Below are 15,926 nucleotides of genomic sequence, written 5' to 3'. Positions count from 1 at the left end.
TTTGGTGCCCAGGAGGTCTGGCAGGGCCTACAAAGGGCAGGGACCAGGGCCAGGCAGTAGGATGAGGGGGACATGGAAGGCAGGCCATGTTGGGGAGTGGAGGACATTGTCCAGAAAGAGGTGGAGGTGCACCTCTGGGGGAACCTCAGGCAACCCAACAACACCTCCCACCCCACCCCAGGTGTAGTCCCTGGAGATCCAGGTCTGCCTGCATGTGTGGCCTCCCTGGCTTCCTCCTCCACTCCCTCCCCAGAGCGCTCAGCTCAGAAAAGTGCTGAGCTCATTGCAGGTCCTGGGAAGATTTGCTGATTCATGGAGGTGGAGGGCCTAGCAGCCAGAAGATGGCAGAGCTCCTTCCCTGCTCTGGGACTGGGGAACCCAGGGCAGCCTGGAGGAGGTGGAAGAGGCAGGAGCAGGCCTGCCATCCTTCACCCCTGCTCTGTAGGGGGTTAGAGCTGGGCAAGGGCGGGCCCCGGAACCAGGGATAGAGACAGAGACACAGACAGACATCCTCTGAGGCAGAAGAGCAGAGTGCCAGTTGAGAGGTCTGTGGACAACAGTTCTCTAGGAGAGGGCATAGTCCCTGCTAGCAAAGGAATCAAGAAGGGCTCCATGGAGAACGTGGCATTAGTGCTGGACCCAGTGACCATAGAAGGGAAAGGACATTCCCAGCAGCAAGCACACTGTCAGGAAACTGAGAGGCCTTGTCAGCATCTGGCAGGGGGCCTGGGTTGGCTAGGTCCTTGGGAGGGCCAGCCGTGAAGTGCACAGAGACCTGAGGCCAAAGGGAAGCTGGGTTCCAGATAGAGGGCTCTGAATATCCAGTTAAAGAGTCTGAATGTTATCCTGTAGGCCACGGAGAGCTCGTGCAGGTTTCGCAGCAGGAGAGACACCTTGTGCAGGGTTGATGGTGGGATGGCAAAACAGCCTTTCCTGGGAGAAGGAGGGCAGGGAATGTCCATCAGAAACCCCGGCCCCACGATCCAGTTCTCCCTCCCTGAGGTGTTCACTTCAGCCGCACATATTCTAAAATTGGAAAGATACAGAGAAGATTAGCATGGCCCCTGAACAAGGATGACAGGCAAATTCGTGAAGCATTCCAAATTTTCTTTAAAAAAATAGCTGGAAATCCCGCTGGGTTAAAAATAGCTGTGGGCTGGGGAGTTCACCTGCATGGACAGGTAGGAAAAGTAGGTCATGGCTGAGGGCCACCTGGGCGATTAGTGCGAGGGAGCCAGATCTCCCTTGGGAGCCGGCTGCTTCCTCCACTCATGAAGACCCAGCCCCTCAGCGAGGCTCTGATCAAGGTCTCATGATGGAGGGGGTCTGAAGGCTCCCCAGGCCTGCGGGCCACCTGCCGTCTCCCCTTCCAGGGCATTCCCAATCTCCCAGCTGGGGCAGGACAGGCCTGGCTGTGGCAGCCTCTGGCACCTTGCCTTCACTTCAAAAATCCACTTCCCAGAAGAATCCAGTACTTGGTTTCTCGGCGACATCACTTCCTAGATTCACAGTGTTCATAGCTAATATATCTCTTTATTGCCTCTGTTTATGTACTGGGCATTTAAGTTCTAAGCACTGTGCCAACTTCTCCACATGGCACGGACATCCTTCCTGAAATATGAGTCTGTTCCCCAGGAGCCAAATATCTCTCTCTTAGAACCCTTGTCCACACTATTTTTTAATTATCATACAGCAAAATTCACTTTCTTTTCCTTCTTGTGTACAGTTCTATGAATTTTAACATAAGTAGAGAGTCATATAACCACCACCACACTCAGGATATAGTACTGTTCCCTTATCCCCCAAAAATCCCTCACGCTATCCCTTTATAGTTAACACCCTCATCACACCCAGAACCCCGGCAACCACTAAATTGTTTTCCATCCCTGTGATTTTGCCCTTGCCTTTTGGAGACTGTCGGATAAATGGAGTCATTCTGTATGTAAGCTTTTGACTAGCTTCTCTCATTTCATACAAATGTCTGCGACTCATCCCAGTTGCTGCACGTATCAACACTGTTCCTATTTACTGCTGAGTAGTATTCCATTGTTCGGCTGTACTACACTTTATTTAACAATTCACTGCCTGAAAGACATTTGGGTTATTTCCAGCTATCAGATGTTACAAAGAAGGCTACTAAGAGTATTCATGTGTGAGTTTGCATGTGAAGAGAAGTCTTCATTTCTCTGGGGTAAATATGTGTAGAAGTGGGATTGCTGGGTCATATGGTAACTGTATGTTCAACTGTACGAGAAACTAACAAAACATTTTTCAAGTGCCTGGATCATTTACATTCCCTCCAGCAGTAACGGAGAGTCTCACTCCTCTGCATTCTCATTAGCACATGGTGTGTTAATATGGTTTATTGCAGCTACTCTAACAGGCACGTAGTAGGATCTCACTGAGGTTTCTATTAGCATTTCCCTCATGGCTAATGATGTTAAATATCTTTTCATGTGTTCATTTATCAGTCTTATACCCTTTTCAGTGAAGTGTCTATACAAGTTCTCTGCCCATTTTTTAGCTGAGCAGCTTGTTTTCTTGCTTTGAGTTTTGAGAGTTCTTTGTATATGCTGGATAGAAGTCCTTGGTCAAGTGTGTGGTGTGCACATATTTTTTTCCCAGTCCATAGCTTGTCTTCTCATTCTCTTGACAGTGTCTTTGGCAGAGTAAAAGGTTTTAATTTTGATGAAGTCCAATTTATCAGTTTTTCCTCTCATGGGTCATACTTTCTGTATCATTTATATTACCCTTCCCCTAATGCCAGGTCATGAAGATTTTTACATACGTGATGTTTTAAAAGTTTTGTAGTTTTGTTTCACATTTAGATCTATGATCCATTTTGAGTTAATCTTTATAGTCAGGTCAAAGTTTATCCTTTTGTGTAGGGTGACCAATTGTTCCAACATCATTTGTTAAGATTATCCTCTCTCTATTGACATGTTTGTTTGTTTTTTTACCTTTGCACATGCTGATCACATTTGTGTAGATCAATTTCTGGACACTCTGTTCTGTTTCACTGATCTATATGTCTATCTCTTTGCCAATATAACATCATCTTGATTCCTGCAGTTTCATACTAAGTCTTAAAATTGAGTAGATTCCTCCCACTTTATTCTTTTTTTCCCCCTCAGAATTGTTTCAGCTATTCTAGTTCTTCGCCCTTCATAAAATTCCAGAAACCACGTAAATATCTACTCCCTCCCCTCAAAAATCATGCTGGGATTTTGATTGGCATGGTGTCAAATCTATAATTCACTTTGGTAAATTATTTACTGTGTTGCATCTTCCAATCTATGGATACAGTATATATTTCCATTTATTTAGGCCCACCGATTTCTTGGAATAGTATTTTGTAGTTTTCATCATAAAGATCCTGCATATCTCACTATGGTCTTTGTTTGTTCAGCTAATACTGGCCTTCTCCATTAGATTATTGCACCAGAGGGCAGGGACCATGTCCATGTTGCACACCACTATGGTCAATGAGCAGTCACGGGCTTGCCTGGCATGCAGGAGGTCCTCACTAAATATCTCTGAATGAATGACAGCATTTCTGCACATGTCAATCTCATTTAACCTTCCCACAATCCCCACAAGGTAGAGGTTAAACTCCTTATTTCTTGAAGGGGAAAATCAAGCCTTAGAAAGGAACTGTAATAGGCATTATTCTAAGATGGTCCTCAAGATTCTTATCCCCCCATGTACACACCCCATAAGATCCCCTCCCTTGAGTATGGGCAGAATCTATGAATATTATAAGATATCAGTCCTGTGATTAGATTCTGTTCTAGGCAAAGATGAAGGAATGTTGCCAATGTAATTAAGGTCCCTAATCAGTTGACCTTCAGTTAATCACAAAGGAGATTTTCTTGGGTGGGTCTGGCCCCATCACATGTGCCTTTTAAATGAGTTTACAGGACACAGATGGAAGAAGGCAGAGAGATTCAAAGCAGCAGAGGTGCTCTCCTGCTGACCTTGAGGAAGCAAACTGCCATGTTGTGGAGAGGGTCACATGGCAGGGAACAGCAGTGGCATCTAGTCCCGCAGCTGCAAGGAACTTGGCAGAGGAGGGTTTCTGGTGGTATCATAGCCCTAGCCAGCATCTTGATTTCAGCCTAGTGGGACCCTGAGCAGAGAAACTAGTTATGCTGTGCCCAGACTTCTGACCCACAGAAACTGTAAGATAACAAATGGGTGTGGTTTTAAGCTAAGTTTGCTGTTGCAAAGCAATAGAAAAAAATTCAGGGCCCTTCCCCAAGGTCCCAGAGTTGGGACCCATGGCCTCCAGACTGCCAAGCACTTGCCCTCCATCAGTCAAGCATTTCTGGATGCCTTCTCCTCTTCAGAGGTAAAAGGGCCTTCCCTTTATTTTGCCTTGTTTTTCTGTTTGGATCTTAGGCTTAAAGAATCCTTGGTCCATGACACTCATTAATGGTCCACACAGAGCCCACTTTGACTTGTGTTGGTTAGTTAGTGGATTTTAATAATGCAATAGTAAGCATCTGGAAAGCCACCATTCAGAACAAGAGCTAGTTCTTGACAATAAACACATCTAACCACCACTCCCTGTCCCCTATGCCTCCACCTGCTGCGATTGCCATCTGAATCCCCATCATTATTCCCTTACTTAATGCTTTATAGAGTTCAATTACATCCATATGGATCCATAAGACAAATTAAAATATATATATATAATGGTTTTTAGTTCATAAAAAGAGTATCATGTGATATATAAACTCTTGGGACTTTTGCATCTCAATTTTATGTTGCCAAGATACATGTCTATTGTTGCATGTTAGAGTGGGTGTTGGTTGTGACTGCTGTGTAGTATTTCCCCCATGTGACCACACAGCCGCAGCACATTTATCCAGCCCGCTGCTGACGGGCATTCGGGCCATGTCCAGCTTTTTGCTACAGTTCTCAGTGCTACTCTGAACATCCTCATACCAGGCTCCTGCTTCGGTGATTCACTTCTCAGAGCCCAATTCTGCCTAAATAAACTGAAGGGAAAGGAGTTTGTTTCTTTGACATGGGAGAAATAGGAGCCCAACAAAATTTCTTGCTAGGGGCACCCTTGACTGACTGCTCCCACTGCATTCACCCCAAACTGCTTCTTCCAACAGACCCGTCCAAACGTCATCAGCCCCAGACAACCAGATCTGGAGCCTCCAGCCCCCCAGCCACCCCAGGAGCACGCAACCAGCTCCACCCCAACCCAGTTTCAACATCAAGAACTGGCCTGGAGGAAGCTCGCTGACCACAGTGGCGGCTCACTCACAGCTGTGGGCAGGGCTTTGGGCCCAAAGACGTCTCTGTGCACTCAGAATGCGATGTCCCGGAAGGCCCCCCCAGCCTAGACCACTGAGGAGCACGCGACGACAGTGAGTGTGGTGACAAGTTCGCAAAGTGGGAAGTGAAAGGCAGCCTCAGACAGGCTCTTGCCCTTCCTGGCCTTGCTGGGGACCCTGGTTGAGTCAGTGACCCTTCTTGGGCCAAAGTGTAGCCCAGAGGAGATGCACACCCAGTGAGATAAGAAGTTTGGCGTCTGGCTAGAGTGAAAGCCTGAGAGGCTGGAGAGGGCCGAGAGCACGGCCCCATCTGGCAGCTTGTGGTCCTCCCTGCAAAAGGAGCCCTGCCCAGAGCTGAATGGAGGGCTGTTCAATCCCAGCCCCCTGTGTGCACTGTCACCGTCAGATTGGAGCCCCCTCTAGGCTGTGATCTCGTCTGGGTGTCCCCCGCCTGCCCTCTCAGCAGGAGCTGACCACACCCACGTGGAGTGCGTGACAAATGGGTCTCTGTTACAGAACAAGGGAACCCAGTGGTTAGGGGCACAGCCCTTTGCAGACAAGAGCCAACTCAAAATCCCAGTTGCACCCCTTACCGGCTCTGTGACTAGGTGGCTTGCTTAAGGTCTTCAATCTGCAGTTTCCTCATCCATAAAATAAGGGCACTAAAATAGACCACAATGTGGTGGGTAAGGGCACGCTCCTTGGGCTCCAATCTGGGCTCTGCCACTCACTAGCTATGGGACTTTGGACAAGTTATTTAACCTTCCTGTTCTTCAGTTTCTTCAACTGTAGAGTTGAAAACTACCACCCCCCTAGGGCTGTTCTGAAGATTAAATGAGTCAGTGTTTGTAAGGAGGTTAGCACAGTGCCTGGCACCTAGTAAGGGCCCAGTGACAGTGACTGCCAGCATCATTCATGTATTTAACTAGTTTGAATGGGGTGGGGAGGCTGGAAGGGGACTGTGCCTAAAGCTGTGGGGGAAACACAGCAGAAAAAGACAGCTTTTGAGATTCAAGACCCCTCCACCCTTTCAGAGGAAAAAGCAATGGTAACTATGACACAAGACGCAGTGAGCTGTTGGGGTGCTGATTACCTGCTAGAGAGAAACTAGGCAGCCCCAGGAGGGAGGAGGTAGCGCTTGGGGGACTGGACCTTTAGGAGGGGTGAGGTTTCACCCAGAGGACACAGTGGGCAGTAAGAAGCGCATTATCTAAATGTCTCTGTGCAGCAGTGCGGGGAAGTGTGCCCCAGAGCCCCGACTGTCCCAGTCCCAGCCTTTCCCTGTTCAGAGAAGAAACTGAGGCCCGGAGAAGTGGAATCATGTGAGGGCCAGTTCACGGCAGAGACGTGGGGCCTCCAGGCCAGTGCCCTTTCCACACCCTACCCCAAATGAGGCTCTCCTCACCCTGCCTGGCTGTCTACTACGGGGTACCAGATCACCCCAAAGCTGGGTGGCTAAAACAAGTCATTTTAGTTTCTCACCGTGCCTGTTGTCAGGAGCCTGGGAGGGGCTCAGTGGGTGGTTCTGGATTGGCTTCTGCCCTGTGCCTTTGGTCAGAGGGTGGCTGGAGTGGAGCAGCAGGAGGCTGTCTGGGCCTCCCTCTGTCTTCTCGCGGCCTCACCGTCTCACTGTGTGGTCTCTCCACACTGGCTGGGTTGGGTTTCCTCATGGCATGGCAGCCTCCGGGCTCCAGCAGGTATATTCCAGCTGGCAAGGTGGAAGTTTTGCCATATTTTCTGATCTAGTCTTAAGAGTCATGCAGTGTCTTTTCTGCCACTTTCTACTGAGTAGAAGCAAGTCACAAACCCACTCAGATTCAAGAGGAGAGGAACTAGACTCTACCTCTTGACGGGGTATAGCAAGGTTCTGGAAGGACATATACGACGGGAGATTTTGTAATGGCCATTTTGGGAAAATAACATCTGTCACTCATACCCCCTCAGCCCTGGCCCTGCTGCTGTCCCCTCCAGGAGGGAGTGCGGGACACAGAGGCTGGACTGATGCTTCAAGAAGCAATGAGGCAAAAAGAGCTACAGACACAGACAGAGGCAAGAGCTGCCACACCTGTGAAATCCTGGGATGGAGAGAAAACAGAGAGTGGACAAGAGATGACTGTGGGGAGGGACACTGGGGCAGTCAGATTCAGCGCATTCCACCTGGCCTTGGGGCTGCTGGACAATCAGAGGCACTGACCTAACAACTAGGGGACGTTCCTGACCCCAGAGTGGCCCAAGTTCAGGCAGGTGGCAGGTCCCAAAGTGTGCAAACCTGGGTTCCCCTGCCCTCCGCACAAGGGAAGCACTCAGAAAATTCTTTCACTCAACAGACTGAATTGGATTGGATTGAAGAAAACAAATTAAGGCCAAACTCGGGGAGGGCCTCTCCCATGGCTGTGACTGCTGAACACAGTTGTCATTCCCCCAGCAGTGACGTACAGATGGAGCATTCCTGCGTGCCAGGTCTTTGACAGGTAGTGACAGGAACTGAAGGGAGTGAGAGGCCTGGCCTTCACCCAAGGACAAATGTCAGAGGGAGGCTCACTCCTCCCGAGCCTCCCCAGGCAGCCTGGGCCTGAGCAAGAGGGGTCGGAGGGCCCACCCCAAGGTTACCCTGAGAGACCCTCTGTTCAGCCCCTGAGAGGTGGGTGGCAGCAGCCCCAGCTCTCTGCCCACATCCCTCCTCAGTGTGAGAGACCCCTGGTCACCAGATGGAGGCCGGTTGGGACCTGGATGGGAGGGGACAAGTGAGGTCACAGCCCCTCTGTATCCAGTGAGTGTCATACTCCAAAAAGACACTGGGCCCTGGGGGTATACTCAACAGAGGGGCATGGGACCCTAAGTCTGGTGCCCACCTCCCAGGGTTAGAAGGGTGTGAGCTTTGTTGAGGCCTTTTATGTTCATTACCTCAGCTACTCTTCACACCAACCTTGGTAGGGTCAGTTTATATCACCACTTCACAGTTGAGGAAACTAAGGCTCAGAGGCCACACAGCCAGCGGGTGGTGAACCTAAATTCAGACCTGTGTCCTTCCAGCTTTTGACCCAGACCCTACACTTCCCTTAGTGAAAGGAAAGGAGAACCTGGGGTCCCCACAGACCCTGTCTTCAACCCCAAGGGATCAGCCTTCAGCTCCAGGGCTGACCTGCCTGTCGCCTCCAGGAGCGCAGCTGGGACTCAGGAAGTCACAGGGAGACAGAGCTGGGTGGTTCCAGCCTCTCGGCAGCAGGGAGGGTTCAGTCCATTAGACTCTGAGGTCCTCCCCCCAGGGCATCTGGGTCTGCACACGGTTTTAGCCCCGCCCCCTGCACACCCCACCCCAGGCAGGGTTTCCCTCACTCCTCGTCCTCTCTTTCCAAGGTCCCACCTTAAGAGGTGCAGCAGGCAGCGTTGGGGGAATTGTGGGGCATGTAGGGCACGTTACACAGAGGAGTAAGAGGAACTTACTCCACAGAGGAGATCACGAGGCCAGAGGTGAAATCTTCCTCTCCTGCTCCAGCCAGAAGCTGAAGGGCCTCTGGAGAAGGGGGAGGCCTGGTGACTCAGTGCCAGCCAGAGTCTGGGGCGGGAGGAAAACAGTGCTTCCTCATACCCCAAAGGTCAGAAGGAGACAGGGCTACCTCTGGATGGGGTCAGGAGCAAGGCCCCAGATCACACCAGCTTTGCACCCCCACTCCTGTGTTCCCAGGTCCCGGCTGCAGGCTAACCCAGCCTAGCAACCACGACTATTCCAGCACTGCTGTCCCACAGGCATCAGAAGAGGGAAGGAGGGTGGTCTCCAAGCCCCCATCTGGAATCGTGTCCACAGGCAGGGTCTGCATGGACTCTTCACACCTGCCTGAGCCCCGAGAGAACAGTCTGAGCCCCTGCTAATCAAAGGCGTGTGCTGTACGCCTGAGGTACCAGATGGAGGAGGCTATCCTTGCCTCCAGGAGTTATGAACCAGAGGCTGAGTCAGCCAGACTCACTGTCAGCAAATCCCAAGGCAGGGCCCATGGGAGAGGGGATGTGCTTCCTCCTGCTGCTGGTGCAAAACATGCTTTATTACTCAGAGCACCAGCCCTAAGGTTCTCCCTCAGGCTGTTGGGATCCTGGGAGATGCTCGGGCCAAGGGGAGTCCAAAGGGGCAGCGAGGCAAACACCACTACTGTGGGCTTCCGCACAGGGAAGGTGCCAACCTAGAACTGTGCTTTAAAACATTACTCTTGGGAGGACAGAGGGGATTTCCCCATAGGCCATGATACCACCTCCCACCCCAGCAACCAAGAAGTAGCCTCTTTCAGAGAGGCTGCCTCTGTCTTAGCCTATGTTCCGTAAAAGTGGAGACTTACTGGGCTTCGGGTGGTGTGAGATAGTTTATTTGAGAAGTGATCCCAGGGAGCAGGAGTGAGGGATGAGGCAGAGGACAGAGTGAAACAAGGAACGGGGCTCAGTCAATATCAGGATTATTATCAAGTTAGCCGCCCCTGTGGGTAACTGGTGACCCTACAGGACCTGTTTAAGAGCCTTATGAAATGTGTCTCAAAACTATCTATCCAGGAGGGCAAATGAGGGAAGCCTTTGTCTGTTGGCTTCTGTCCCTCTTGTGGGTAAGGGTATCCTCCCTTCTGAGGTGTACCCTGGAGGATCTCAGGGGTTGTCAGGTCTCCACAGGCTGAGGTCCACGGGCATCCATGCACAGAACCTCAGAGAAGCCACAGGCAGGAGCTGGGAGGCTCTGGACAAGGCAAGGAGCTAAATGCACCTGCATGGAGCCCAGAAAGCCGGCAGGGAGCCGGCCACTGCAGCAGGGGCTGGGCTAAGCAGTGGAACACAGAGGAACTTGGGCTCAAGTATCCAGTACAGGCATCCACCTAGCTGACTTCACCAGGCCATCAGCAGCATCAGCAGCTTGCTGCAGGACCAGCTTTTCAGAGTGTGAAAAAGATTTTCCTACAGCCAGAGAAAATTCAGAATTTGGTTAGCATGGAAGTGAACAAGTTCTAAGTACGCAGCAAGGTTTCAGAGCTCTGCTCTGCTTTGTCCAGCTCAAGGACCAGTCTGGCTTCATTCTTTAAAGTGCTTCCCTTGCCAGGGAGCCCAGGTCCGGAAGGAAGCTGAGTCCATTCGGCCTGGAACTGCCACCAGAGCCCTCCCCAAAGTGCCTGGCTGCTCCCAGCCTGCCCAGCCTCTCCACATGCATTTATTTCCTGCCCAGCCAGCCTCACTTTGTTTCTCAAGCAGCTAGTTAGGGCTCCTTCACTTTCTCCCTGCTCAGCAGCTCAGCCCCTCCTGGGCCGCACCCCCAGTGCCTTCCCACCACCAGCCACAGACATTGGCCCTGGCCTTCCCGGCCCCCTGTGGCTTGGCCCTTTCCAAGCCTATTTGGGACTGTGCCCGAATCAGCAATTACAAGTACCCACTTTTCCTTCTCACTCACACAAGGTAGCCATTGTCCACTGCCCAAGGGGGGAGCACTGGTGCTCATGCTACAGCAGGGAAAGGATGTTTACCCAGGGTCGTCGGCACCTCTTTCATGCTGCATCTAGCTTCTACACGTCAAATGCAAGCTGAACACACACCTCACATAGGCCAGCATGACAGGTGCAAAAAACGGGCACACAAGGCTCACAACTGGCACAAAGGCTCCGAACAGGCTCAGGACAGGCACACAGGTGGCCCACCATGTGCAGAACTGAGGCCTTAGCAGGTTCTGTCCTGTCTCAGCTGTGAGTTCTCTCTGCTCAGACCCTGAGACGCTCTTCTCCATTCCTCCTTCTCCACTATTTAATCCTCACACTACCCTCCCATTTGATAGGTAGGGACACTGAGCTCAGAGCAGGGCAGGGGAGAAGAAGGGAGGGCTGGGGGAGGGGGGGGAGAAAGAAAGGAAGGAGGCACCTGTGAGCACCACTTCTGCAGAGAACCCTAGGATGGCAGCGATGGGAGAGCCGGCCTTGAGGAAGTCTCTAGACTTCCTCTCGGGAGAAGAGGCAGTGAATTGCTCAAGGTCACATTCCCGGGAGCTAATGTTCTGGGATTTGACCTGGGGTTGGGAGGGGCCATCCAGAGGAAAGAAGGGGGTGACCAGGGACATTGGCTGACCCGGAGACACACTTTCTGCAGAAGAAAAGGTTGGCTCGCAGCCAGGATGTACCTACCCTCCGGGACACGCTGCCCACCCCTGCCCACCCCACAGCCCACAGCCACCCTGGCTGGCCTCCGAGGTAGGGAAAAAGTCAATGGGTGGATCACTTGTGGGCAGGCAGGAGCTGCTTCCTGACCTTCACAGAGTCCTGAAGCACAGAAGCCTCAGGAGGGGCCATGGGGACTTTGTCTCCAGAGGTCAAAGGGTAACTCAGGCAGCCTGGACAGGCCTGCATGACCATCAGAGCTCAGGGGACAGGCCAGGCACTGCATTTCTTGGGAAAACCTACAACTGAAATCCTGGGGATCCAAAGGGACCTCGAGGGTCATGTCTGTCACCACTCAGGTCCTAGTCAAACATTTCAACTGCCCTGAGGACAGAGGTCAAACGTGCCATTGTCCTCTGTAATGCGGGTTGGGTCAGTATTATCTTCTCCAGTGTCCACGCCTCATGGCCTTTTCACCACCTTGTGCTGCACAGTGTGAGATGTGTCTCTCCACATTCCCTAGGGAGCCACCTCTGAGCTAAGTTTTCAAAATTCCTACCATGTTGGAGTCAGAAGGGCCTCCGAGGTATAGCCCACCAAGGTTTTTATGGCTGCAAACAAACTATTCCCAAACACAGTGGCTTGAAGCAGCAATGGTTTATTAGTTTCCCAGAATTCTGGGATATCCTGGCTGTTTGACAAGTCTTTTCTGAGATTAGGTCACTTAATCAGCTGCAACCAGGTAGAAGGTCCAAGTGGCCTTGCTCACAGGTCGTGCGCCTCCATGTTGTCGCCTGGGCCTCCGTTCTCTCCCACTTAATGCCTCAGCCTCCAGCACCTGTCTCTCCAGCGCAATAGCCTGGACTTCATTCCAGCATGGCAGGGACTTGATGGTACAGGGGCGAGGGGGAGAGGGAGGGAGGGGAAGCAGCCAGGCCCTTTAAGGGCCAAGCCTAGAACTGGCACAGTATCACTTCTGCTGCATTTTCTCCATTAAAGCAAACCACAGCCGAGCCAGGTTCAAAGGGAGGGAAAGCTGACTCCACCTCTTGCTGGTAGGAGCAGCAAAGAATCTCTGGCCATCTTTAGTGTGCCACAGAGGACCCCAGCTTCACCAGTGTCAGGGAAGTCAGGATAGAGCCCAGGTGACTTGATGGAAACTTGGGGACCTAGAGACAGATGAGGCCCATCCCTGCCCCTGGGACCCTCTCCCATCATCCACTGGACCATGACCTTCCCTAGTCCTCTGCACACAGAGGCCTTGGAAACTTGGCCTGCTTGGGGATGGGTTGGGGTCAGGACGGCACAGGGAGGCAGGGAGAGCTTGGGCTCCTCTTTGTACCAACTGTTGAGACCTCTGAAGTGGGTCTGGGGCATGGGTACCTACCCTTGGAGAGGCCTGTCCCATAAGGGCTCCAATGGGACTGTGCTTGGGGAGGCCACACGTGGGTACATGGCCGGCCCTGCTTCTCTGTCCATGAGCAAAGCTGAGGCCAAGTGTCCTGGGGCCTGGTGCCAGGGACCCCAGGTCTCCCTCTCCTCTTCTCCCAGGTGGTCCTTGCCCAGGTGCCGAGTTCCTGCCACACGGAGCTGGACGCAGCAGGCCTACCCAGGTAGGTCCCCTAAAGATCCCTGACTCCTTCCGCACTCCTCGCTTCCATCTAACGTATCTGACTTACTCAGCGTTTGGATAAATGTTTATTGAGCACCTGCCATGTGCCAGGCAGTGTGCAAGTCACTGGCATATGTCAGTGAGCAAAATAAACAAAAATCCTTGTCTTCTTGGAGCACAGATTTGAGGAGAACGAGTGTATTTATAGATGATAAACAAAATAAATGAGTAAATTATGGAATGTTGCATGTTTCCTGTGGCTGCTGTAACAAATTACCACAAACTTGGTGGTTTAAGGCAACAGGAATTTGTTCCCTCATAGTTCCAGAGGCTAAAGTCTGAAATCAAGGTGTTGGCAGAGCCACACACCTTCCAAAGGCTCCAGGAGAGGAGAAGGGTGCCTCTTGCACCTTCTTGGTGGCCCCTGCAGCCCTGGGAGCTCCTCTAGCTGTGGCTCATCCCTCCAATTTCTGCCTCGTCTTCACGTGGCGTTCTCCTCTGCGCCTCTCTGTGGCTTCTCTTTCTCATATAAGAACAATAGGCATTGGATTTAAGGTCCACCCTAAATCCAGAATTACCTCATTTCAGAGCCTTTTCTTCAGCACATCTGCAAAGACCCTATTTTCAAATAAGGTTCAAATTCCAAGGTACCAGGTTGCACCTGAATTTTGAGGGGGAAACCGTTTTCAACCCTATAGTCATATTCACGGGTCCCAGGGGTTTGGACTTGGACACATCTTTTTAGGGGATCACTCTTCAACCTGTTACAAATATAATAGGAGAAATTATTTGGAGAAAAAGAAAGCATGGTAGTATGGAAAGGGGGTTTGCTGAGGCTGGGGTGGGGAGGGCAGGTTGCAGTATTAAATAGGATGGTCAGGAAAAGCCTCACTGAGAAGGTAATATTCAAAGAGCTCAACAAAATGAGGGGGTGAGCCATGTGGATATCTGTAGGGAAAGCATCCTGGCAGAGGGAACAGGCAGTGCAAAGGCCCTGAGGCAGGAGTGTGCCCAGCACATCTGAGAATTAAGGAAGCTAGAGCAGTGAAGGGCCAAGTGGTCATAGGGCAGGATTGCATGGGGCCAGGCAGGTCACAAGAAGGACTCTGGCCTTGACTCAGTGATACAGGAACTGGGAGCCCAGGAGAGATAGGAACTGACTTTGCTGTCACAGCATCACTCTGTTGCTGGGTTGGGCATGGGTGGTAGGAAGCCACAGGCTGTAGCTGTAACTCAAATGCCCACTCCCCCAGCCCGCCGGGGTGGCCCATGGGCAGTTGGCCCTCCATGGCTCTGGAATCGCTCCCCAGGACTCTGTCATAGGGAGGCGCCTTGTTACTGGACCCCCTGCCTGCCCACAGGGCTCGGGTTTCCCCTTGTCAGCTGTACCCACCAGAGCCTGGGAAAGTCATCTTTCCAGAAAGATTTCATCATTTTCCATTTGGAAAAGTTTTCTGCTCCCACCACTCCCTCCCCCGCTGCCAAGGCTGAGTGTGAAGGGCTGGGGCTCAGCAGGGCTGTGGGCCGGGGCGCACTGCGCTTCTAGCCCACCTCGAGGCTGCCTGACTACCCGATCCTCCAGCTGGCCGGGTCTGCTTCTGGGGGACCCTCACTCCTCCACGCCTGCCCCCCTGCTGTTCTCCACGGATTCCCCCAGCTGTAGTCCTCCTGCCCTGGCACCTCCACAGCCTGCTAAGGGGAGGCCGAGGGCTGTGGGAGGCCGGGAGAAGGGCTGGGTGTCCCCCTTCAGAACTTCCTGCAGAGGCAGAGCCACAGCTGGGAATTGAGCCGCTGCTTCACTTCTGCAGAAAGCAAAAACTTTTCCTAGTGTTTCTGGACCACAAGGTTTTCCCCTCCATAGTGTTCCTCGCTCCCATTGCCGTTGTGGGGCCTGTTAACAAATAACGTCTGTGTTTGCAGAGCCTGTCAGTATTTGCAAAACCTGCTGTGGTTTGCAGAGCCTGCTTGGTCACAGAGCCTATTGCTCTTTGCTGAGACTCTTGTTGCTTCAGGTGTCCCCACCCATCGCACAGTGGTAGCTAGTTAAGTTCTCTTTCTCTTCCTCCTGGCTCCACACCCCTCCCTGAGGGGTCCCCAAGTATCCCCAGGGAGTCTCCCAAAAGGCGCAGGGCTCAGACCTCCAGAAGCCTCATAGCCAATTCTCACAGTCCCCAGCGGGACCATCTGCGCTGACGTGTGGCAGATTGGAGCTCTGCCCCACGTGCCCCGGGGCACAGCCCCCTCTCAGGCTTGGTTCTAAACAAAGAACCGCACAATTGGAAGGCGAGCAGAACTGGACTTCTGTCTCTTCCAAGCTATGGGGCTTCAGGAAGCCTCTCAAGAAAGAAGTTTCAGAGTCTATTTCCTCATCTACAAAATTGAGATGCATTATGACATGTGGCTAAGATTCAGCTGATAGAATTGATGGGAGAAGACTAGTCAAGTGGCTGCCAGTGACAAGCACCTGTGTGTGCAAGGCAAGTGGCTCAGCTCTTCCAAAAACATCCCTATGGCTGAAAGAGGCCCCAGGCGTTCCTGTTGTGAGCTCCACCTGTTGAAAAGTCGGCAAGCGGCTGGGCAGGGAGTTCACCACACCCGGGCAGAAATCTACTCAAAAATCAGAGAGTCAATAATGGGAGCCCTCAGCCCCTGGGCCTCCTCCTGCTCCAACTCTCAGTGATGCTGTCACGTCAGGGGCAGCTGACAGTGTCCCCTCAGACTGGGGCTCCCCGAGGGTGGTCAACACTGACCTGCCCTCAGCAGCATCACCCGTAGGGGCCGCATGCTGCCCTCGCGTGTTGTTTGCTCCTGTGAGCAGAGCCCCTGGGGGGCCCCCACCCCTTCAGCGCCCAGGACCCCAGGGCAGCCCTGAGGAGAGGAAGGAGCTGGCTCCCCCTGGCTAGTGGGGAGCTG

At 52.3% G+C, this 15,926-nt stretch overlaps 1 non-coding gene across 1 annotated transcript; it reads left to right on the top strand.

The window, feature by feature from the left end:
- Positions 1-1,002: 1,002 nt before the first annotated feature.
- LOC118972099 (U6 spliceosomal RNA) lies at positions 1,003-1,109 on the top strand. The gene has a single exon (XR_005060921.2). It is a non-coding gene; the product is annotated as a U6 spliceosomal RNA (small nuclear RNA).
- The last annotated feature ends 14,817 nt before the right edge of the window (positions 1,110-15,926 follow it).

This window comes from Manis javanica, chromosome 16, assembly GCF_040802235.1.
Source record: "Manis javanica isolate MJ-LG chromosome 16, MJ_LKY, whole genome shotgun sequence".
Classification (NCBI taxonomy): domain Eukaryota; kingdom Metazoa; phylum Chordata; class Mammalia; order Pholidota; family Manidae; genus Manis; species Manis javanica.
The sequence above is the reverse complement of the archived record's forward strand: the minus strand, read 5'-3'. Positions and strand labels throughout refer to the sequence as shown.